The sequence below is a fragment of the Telopea speciosissima genome, chromosome 10 (assembly GCF_018873765.1).
Source record: "Telopea speciosissima isolate NSW1024214 ecotype Mountain lineage chromosome 10, Tspe_v1, whole genome shotgun sequence".
NCBI classification, from domain to species: Eukaryota; Viridiplantae; Streptophyta; class Magnoliopsida; order Proteales; family Proteaceae; genus Telopea; species Telopea speciosissima.
Window position 1 is genome coordinate 5633942 of NC_057925.1, and position 9311 is coordinate 5643252.

Below are 9311 nucleotides of genomic sequence, written 5' to 3' on the forward strand. Positions count from 1 at the left end.
CAAAGTTGTCAAAGCATTGCCTAGGCGACACCTAGACCTCCAGGTGTGATACGGCTAAACCTGAAAAAATGATTGATGCTAAATGGAAGCTCTTGGATAGTTAAGCCCTAGGTTTTCTCTGGTAATGGCTGGATGATATAGTTTTCTTGTATCCATAGAGATGTCGGCATATTCACTGCGGAAGAAACTTGTTAAAGACTGCTACCATGAGGGGTTTTTGTCATTGTTACTGTGAGGGGTAGTGTCCCTATCGTGTTTATGTTTAGTTGTAGGGTTATGTTTAACTTGTGTTAATTGTTTCCTTCGTCTAGTTATTTACTCTATTTACATTCCTCTTGTAATTAGACATATACTCTTAGTAGGATTCCTACTAAGAGTCTATTACTTTTTCTTATATATATTAGGGGTCAACCATGATAGGTGTGATTCTGAGTTCTATCATGGCCTAGCACTTTCCCCTTTTCTCCTATCATCTCTCACTCTCTCTCTCTCTCCCTCTTTCTTGCTTCTCTTGTTCTTGTTCTTCTTCACAGGTTCTAGTTGTTGAGGTTTTGTCAGTTGTCACATGCTATCAGAGCTACGAAGATATATATATATATACACACACAACAACAATAACAACAACAACAAACTCAGCACTATCCCAACTTAATGGGATTGCCTACATGGATCCAAACAAAACAAAGTAGGGAAAACAAAGTTCTAACCAAAAAGGGAAACAAAGATGGGAAAAGAGGGATGGGGAAAGAGATGGGAAATGAAAAAAGAAAAAGAAAAAAAACAAATGAAAGATGGGAAATAAATAGAAAAATGAAAGATGGAAGATGAAAGATAGTAAGAGGAAAGAGGCACAACCTAACACGTCAGGAGATTCTCAGCTAAATGGGGTCTGCGACATGGATCTTTGCCTTCCAATAGGCTCTGTCCGAGGTCATACTTGGTACAAAACCTAGACTATGCATGTCCTTCCTCACCACATCTCCTATGGTTGTATTAGGTCTAGCCCTAGTTCTTTTAGATCCTTCAATTGGAATCATACCACTCCTCCTTACTGGGGCATCCCTAGGCCTCCGTTGAATATGACAATACCACCTTTTTTTGGATGAATAATAATTTAATTGCGAAGAAAAGGGGGGCAGGGATATACAAGCCCGAAGGCCAAGAAGCCCGAAGCTAAGTAGGGCGCAAAATAGTGGAAGGGAGACCCCAGGAGACAACAATAAGTCTGTTCCTTGGGGAATCTATCACACTAGACAGGGGGAGGGAGTTAGCTTTAGATGAAACGTTAAAGAAGATGGCCTTCCAAATCTTGTCGAGAGAGCGGGAGTTGGGCGTCCATCTTCTAAGATTACGCTCCATCCAAATGTGGGATATAGTAGCACAAAAGGCAAGCTTTCCAACCGTGTCACAAATCGAGTTGCCACCAAATGTCATATGAATCCAAACCCATTCCCGAGAAAGCGGAAGAGGTCTTCTATGAGCAGGCCAGCAATGGCGGAGAACCCGATTCCAGATGGAGGCAGCAAAGGGGCAAGTGAAGAAAAGATGATCTATGTCTTCGTGACCATTCCAACAAAGACAGCATCTAGGAGAGACTTGCATGTGGCGGTGGATGAGAAAGGCCTGAGTTGGGAGACAATTTGCTAGGGCACGCCAAGCAGTGAAGCTCTGCCTAGGGATGTGGCCTTTGTACCAAACCACTTTTTGCCAAGGACAGGGGGTCCCTCTATGTCTAACCATATCCCAAGCGGAGTAGGAGCTGAATGTGCCTGTGGTGGAGGGAAGCCTAAGATGGTGTCCCCCCCGCCTCTATGACTAGGAGGAATAGGGGGGAGGGAACTCCAGAGGTCGGCAAGGGGGGGGGGGGGAGAGGTGGGAGGGGACCAAGAGCCATTGGTAATGGACAATACCACCTTAAATGACTCTCTCAGAGCTTGTCATTGATCGGGGCAACTCCCAAGTCCGATCTTATATGTTCATTCCATACTTTATCCTTCCTTGTTTTCCCATACATCCATCTGAACATCCTCATATCTGCTACACAATGCTTATCAATATGACACTTCTTAATTGCCCAACATTCTGCCCCATACATCATGGCCGGTCGAACAACAGTCCTACATAACTTTCCTTTAAGCTTTAAAGGAATACGTCGGTCACTCAGCACTCTGGACGCACCTCTCCACTTCATCCATCCCACTTTAATTCTCTGTGAAACATTCATCCTCTATGTCACCTTCTTTATTTATGATTGACCCCAAATATCTAACATAATTACTTTGCGGTATCTCTCTTTCCTCAATTCGCACCATATCACTATCCATCATAGTGTGACTAAAGTTATACGTCATTTACTCCGTCTTTGTTCTACTAATCTTAAAGCCTCTTGTTTCCAAGGTTAACAGCCAAAGCTCTAACTTAGAGTTAATCCCTTCTTTCGTCTCATCCACCAAAACGATATCATTGGCGAAGAGCATACACCATGGGACCTCGTCTTGAATGCTTTTGGTTATATCGTCCATGATAAGCGCAAAAAGGTACGGACTTAAGGTTGAACCCTAATGTAAACCAATCGTAATTGGGAATTCCTTGCCCTGACCTCCCACAGATCTCACACTAGTCACCACGCCCTCGTACATATCTTTAATGGCATCCACATATTTACTTGACACCCTCTCTTCACTAGAACATGTGGGATTAGATCTCTAGGGACTCAGTCATAGGCTTTTTCCAGGTCGATAAAGACCATATGGAGATCCTTCTTTCCATGAGCCTCAATAAGTAGATAGCTTCTATCGTGGATCTACCTGGCATAAAGCCAAAGTATCTTCTCAAAAGGGCTTCAAAAACCTTCTCCCATAATTTCATAGTGTGACTCATTAGCTTTATGCTTCTATAGTTATTACAGTTTTGGATCACCTTTATTTTTGTCGATCGGGACGACAATGCTTCTCCTCCATTCATTTGGCCTCTTCCTTGTGTTCATATATATATATATATATGAAACCCTAGTTAATCCAATATAAAGAAGAACTGGGGTTTTTGCCGTTTCGATGGTGCCTTGTTTTTCTGTTGTGCCTGTGACATAGTGTTGCTCTTACCCGTTTGCCTGAGCACAAATCTCTCCCTTCGACTTCTTCATCCCTGCTCATTTGGGCCTGATATTTCGGCGGACATGGGTAGCTCATCCTTAGACAACTCGAACCTCGACAGCTTGATGTGAAGACAACTTTTCTCCATGTTAATTATACAAGCGATGACATTAGAAATTTTCTTTCTTGTATGAGAGGTGGTTTCATTGACCATGTGGCAATGATTAACCCGAAATGCTTCTCTGGATCTACCTTAATGTTTTGGTTATTCACTGAATGTGAGAAGCATCATTTTCTTCCGGAAGAAATCAAAGAATTTCTTGGGACTCTAATCCCAAATTGATTAGTACAATCCTGGAAAGGACTGGGCCACTTTGGGTATATCTGGAGTTTACCCAGGTCTGGCCAACCGAGTTCCAGGGATTATCATCAGGTCTTGGGATCTGGATCTAGATCACACCCAAACCTGTGCTTGGTGGACCAATTATTTCTTCCAGATGACAACTTAGGTGCTTCAAATTTTAAACGTATAACCACTATATGATCAGACAAATTGGACAATGGTTCAATTGGTTTTTGTGGGAAGGTCACATAGTATCGTAGTATATGGAGAAAACTCCAATAAGTGATACACTTCACAGAGCAGCCATGAGAAGTTGACTTTCTCACTTTCAGATTATATTTTCTTCACCTCATTTCCATTGAAACAAAGCAAGGAAGTTCATTTAGCTTTAAATAAGAGTGACCACTACAGGGTAGATTTCTAATTCTGACCTTTTCGGCAAACGAGTTCGGAATGATCTGACTGAGGTATCACCACACATGGAAAATCTTACAATTGAAAGAAAGTACATCTGTGAATGTTTATTCTAACACAACCTACACAGTTAACCACAAAAAACACACTACTCAAATGAATAATTCATATTTCTCTTTCCTCAAATGGATCTTGCTCAGGAAAGCCTCCAATCTGGAAGTTGCTAACTCATAATTAACCTTCTGAATTCATGAAAAGTTGAATAACACAATAAACAAATCTTGCAATAAACTAAGGACAGACATAGGCAGAGAACTACAAAAACATAGAAACATCTTCTCTTCATAACTATATTAGGTGGAAAGAGCCAAAAGAAAGCTTCTAATGCCTGAAAAAATTTTGCGGAGTGGGTGGGGTAGAAGACTAATAGTGTTAAGTATTGTCTCTGTCTGTGTGCTTGATTCAGGACGACTTAAAGAGAGTATTTTTCAAATTTTCAATTATACCTGCATCGTTGGGATCACGATTTTAGATATTGGTATTGGATAGGGCGTATCAGTTGATATGTATCGGTATCGGCTGTGACCAATACTGATACCTAAAACCGTGATGCCAACGGCGCAGGTATATTTGAAAAATACTCTTTATGCCCTCCTGAATCAAACATAGACAAAGACAATACTGAGTATCGGTCGATCGTGATCATACTTGACTGACACAAGTCGACCGATACAGTATGGACATCTTTTCTTTGTGAAGGATTAGATCACATAACATCTTGAGAAACCTCAAGACAAGTTCTGGTATCTCCACTACTTGCTGTTGGTTGAAGACCAAAGTCAACGAACACTCTCAGCACTGAGTTTGTGATTGCAACCAGTCATTTCAATCTGTTTTGCCATTTCCGCCTTGGCAGCCTCCAAAAAGCTTTTCGATTCGTTCGCCACCACTTGCAGTTCCACCGATTCCCACTGATTCTGATCACTTTTTCGGCTGATTCCCATTGATTTTGATCACTTTCAGCTGATTCCAATCCAAATTGATCGGAATCAGCTGAAATGATATGTATTTTTTAGGAAAGAGAATACAGAGGACAAGCAAATCAGTAAGCAATGGGAATGACATATCCTTGAAGTATGAGCGAATGATTCTTATATAGGCAAAAGAGGGGAAAAAACAACCACTGTACAAAACCATGGTCTGATTTTAGTGGATGTAACCTCCATTCAAAGCTAAGAATGGATCATGCTTGTACATGCAGGTGAATGTACACGTGAGAGGTAACCATTTGTCCTTGAGGTAGCACCTACAGGTAGTGGTAGATAATTTATCATTTTCTTGGTAACATTGTCTTTTTTTTAATCATTGTGTATTAGGTGAAAAGTTATGGGGAGTTCAGATCTGCTACCCACATGGGGATGGGTGGGGGTGGGGCAGATCTGAATCTTTCATAGGGTTGTGGGACCCGCCTCTAGGGTGTGGGACCCACGCCCCATGGAGGGGTCAGATCTATCCCCACCCGTCCCGATGTGGGTAGATGATCCGGATTCAGTTATGGGAGTTGTATAATATAATATAATCAGTTTTAGGAAGTAGTTGTTGACATGATCTACCAGATTCGATTCTATAATTTGAACTGGTTGTCTGGGCTTCTATAATTAAGGCAATCATAGTGATTCTTTTTATGGATTTTTCATGGAAATTTTGAACTTCGAATAGAAAGAAAAAGAAGAACAAAAGTGAAGTCCCTCTGTCGCATTCTCCAACACCTAGAGGAGTTCGGATCTGCTCTCCATATGGGGCGTGGGTCCCACACCCCAGAGGTGGGTCGCACAGCCCATGAAGGGTTGGGATCTATCCCCACTGCTCCCCATGCAGGGCCGGAACTAAACTCCCAACAATAACATCTATATATTAAAAAAAAAAAACACAATTAATGAAAGTGGCCACAATAAGGAATACACCAAAAAAAAAAAAATTCCTCTCTCTACGGTAAACTAAGCATCAAAAGGATTGATGAAATAGTATGTAATATAAATGCAAGACTGCAAATAGTAGCAATTTAAGAGATAGCCCCCCTAGCTAAAGCATGTGTTCTACAGATAGGGCATGTCCATCTCTCCATAAGCCATTGCTTGATACAAACTGCATGAAACTCATGGTTACACCGTGGAAGAACCCAACAGCGATCGCCTTCTCGTAAGCACTCCTGACAGATAACACAAAATTTTCTCATTGCCGTCCAGTCTTTGGCATTATTTTCTATTATTGCTTTTGGGAATGTACTTAATAAAGGTAGAGAAACCGGTACTGTTACAGTAGAAAGCCTAGGTTGGTCTTCTTCTTGCCTGCTGTGTATGTTTGTGGAGGCCCTCTCTGATCTGTTGATGAAGAGATTCATATATCTTCTATGCACTCTATCCAGTTCTTGTCGCTGTGACTCCTCAAGTACTGTTTCTCGCTGAGGTGTGGATGTGCTCTCTTCTCTGTGCTTGTGTTTATAGATGTACGTGATTCCCATTAACACAAAGGTCACAAAATAAATGAAAATAAGGAAAATTAAATTAAATTGAATATATTCATGATCAGGATCATAGGCTAGAAGAGGAGGAGAAGCTGAAGGGGGAAGCATAGTAGCCATGATTGATTTCTTGTTTCTCGTTTCTAAAGCAAATTTTTAAGAAGTTGAGGTTTGTGGGGATTCATTGTGGAGTCTTTGAAGGAGAGATCAACTTTGGAGTTCTGCCGCTCACTTTATATAATAAATCAATTTGAAAGATACAAAGAGAGCTCACACTTTGAGCAACCAAATTGGAAACAAATCCTATAAACAATGAAATAAAATATCTTAAGGAATCCTTTACCGACTCAATGTTATACACATGGAAACCAGAATCATATGGAATAGGAATGAGATCGACCACTGAATGGCACATGTGATAAACGGATTTTTTCTCCTCTCTCCATTTCTTAATCTGTAAGATTTTGTAAGTTCTCCCCTGTCTGCGTGACAAGTGGCACACTTTAATCTAATGGCTACAATGTAAATCCCACCTTTTATTATTAACTAACCCTGGTTACACCAACCTCTAGGCTAACCCGGAACCATGGTTTAACCAAACAAAAAACGATCATTCAGAAAGGGTTTTACAGATTTTGTATGAAATCCATGGAACACACTCTTCAGTTTGCTGACCAAACTTCTAAGCAATATGGTCTTCCACTCTTCTTGAACATCAAGAAGGAACACATGATGTTTGTGATTAACCAATCATGTCCAAAATTGAAACAAGTCTTTAATTTTAAGCCCTACGTAACTTCAAACTCATTTTGCTGAGTCAGTGTTACCTCAGTTTTGTCAACGCAAAAAAACAAAAAAAAAGATTATCTGAGTTTTTCACTAACACATACTTAATCCCCCTACTAATTGGGTTTGGAAAAGAGAAAATAACAAGGATTTAAATGGATAAAAAATATTGAACTGTCTTTAAGTCTTTAACCAATAACCATGGATTGATATTTTGAATTATTAGTCTTCTATCATAACCAGTAAGATCCACGTTTGAAAAGGCAATAAACCCTTTCTGAAGAATCGTTTTCCATATTAATGGTTAAACCATGGTTTAGGGTTAGGTTGGGTCACACCAACCCGGGTTAGCATAGAGGTTGGTGTAACCTTGGGTAGTTAAGAGTTAAAACTAGGGATTTAAATTCTGGTCGTTAGATCAAAGTATGCCACATGTCACACAGACAGAGGGAACTTACAACAACTTACAAATCAAGATATGGAGAGGAGAAAAATCCGTGATAAACATGTACACATCCAGCTAGAACCATCTCGGTTGATACACTCCTTCAATCTGATGATGAAAGACTTTGAATCTTCATATTGTTGCGAAGAAATGTGAACCGAGCAAAGTGGAAGTTAATTTCCATGTGTTTGGTGCGCGCATGAAACACGTGATTGGTAGACAAATAACAACGGGGCCATGTGAGCTCAAGGCGCCTTGTATTCGGCCTCAGTAGAAGAACGAACATCTCTCTTTTGCTTCTTAGATGCCCAAGAGATAAGATTGAGGCCCATAAAAAAAAAATTATTTTCGATGGGGTACTCTCCTGACACATGTCCTATTTGTTGATCGACAACATATAGATGAAGAGACTCCCATGTGTATAAGGGGGGGTTGTATGGTAAAAACCTGTAAAGTTTTCATTCCAGAAGTTCGAACTACTAGGTAGAGAGGTGGAGACTGGAGAGACACCTAGGTGCACGTATATAAGGGGATATAGACTAGCCGATGTGGGACTAAATTCCCAGAGAAGAAAACACTATTAATGAAAATAGCCAAAATAAGGAATAAACCCAAAAAAAGAAGAATTCCCTCTCTCAAGAAACTAAGAGCATCAAAAGGATTGATGAAATAGTATGTAAGGTACATTATGCAAGAATGCAAATAGTACCACATGACTTGCTAGTAATATAGAGATAGAGCTCCCAAAGCATGTGATCTACAGATAGGGCATATCCATCTCTCCATAAGCCATTGCTTGATACAAACTGCATGAAACTCATGGTTACATGGGGGGAGAACCCAACAGTGATCGCCTTCTTGTAAGCACTCCAGACAGATAACACAAATTTTTCTCATTGCCGCCGTAGGTTGTTGGTCTTCTTCTTCTTCTTCTTGCCTGGGGGATATGTTTGTGGAGTCCCTCTCTGATGATCTGTTATTAATGAAGAGTTCCATGTATCTTCTACGCAATCTATTCAGTTCATGTTGCTCTGACTCCTCCTCAACTGCTTCTTGCTGAAGCGTGGATATAATCTCTTCTTCTCCCTTCCTATCTTGATAGATGAACATGATTACCATAAACACCAAAGCCACAAAAAACATGAAAATATATAAAATACCATGGCCAGGTAGTAAATTTTCATCAGGATCATAAGGTAGAGGGGGAGGAGAAACCGAAGGGGGAAGCATAGTAGCCATCATTGATTTCTGTTTCTCGTTCTTTCTTGAAACTATAAAAAGCAAATTTGAAGGACTTTCTTTAGAGTAGTACGTAAGTTGAGGTATACGAGAGTCCTTGTAGGAGAGTAGGAGAGGGAGAGCTTGTTGATTGAGCAGTAGAAAAATTGTGCCGTTAAGGTATCCGTTTATTTTAACTGATCGGTTTTCTTTTGGCCAACCTTTAGCCAATCATGTGCTTTGAAACAGAATCTTATACTATCCATTTAGCCGTAAGGGTGTCAACTCATACTGCATATTCGATATGGTATTGGTATGAGGTATCTATACGGAGTCAGTATTCGATACAATATCAATATGGACAAAAAGGTAAAAATGAATCATATCATACCATATACCTGTACTGATCGATATTCAATAGGGTAATATACAATGTACCATACCAAATACCGGATACCATACGTTGCAACTTTAGGGGCTAGCTGAATTGGC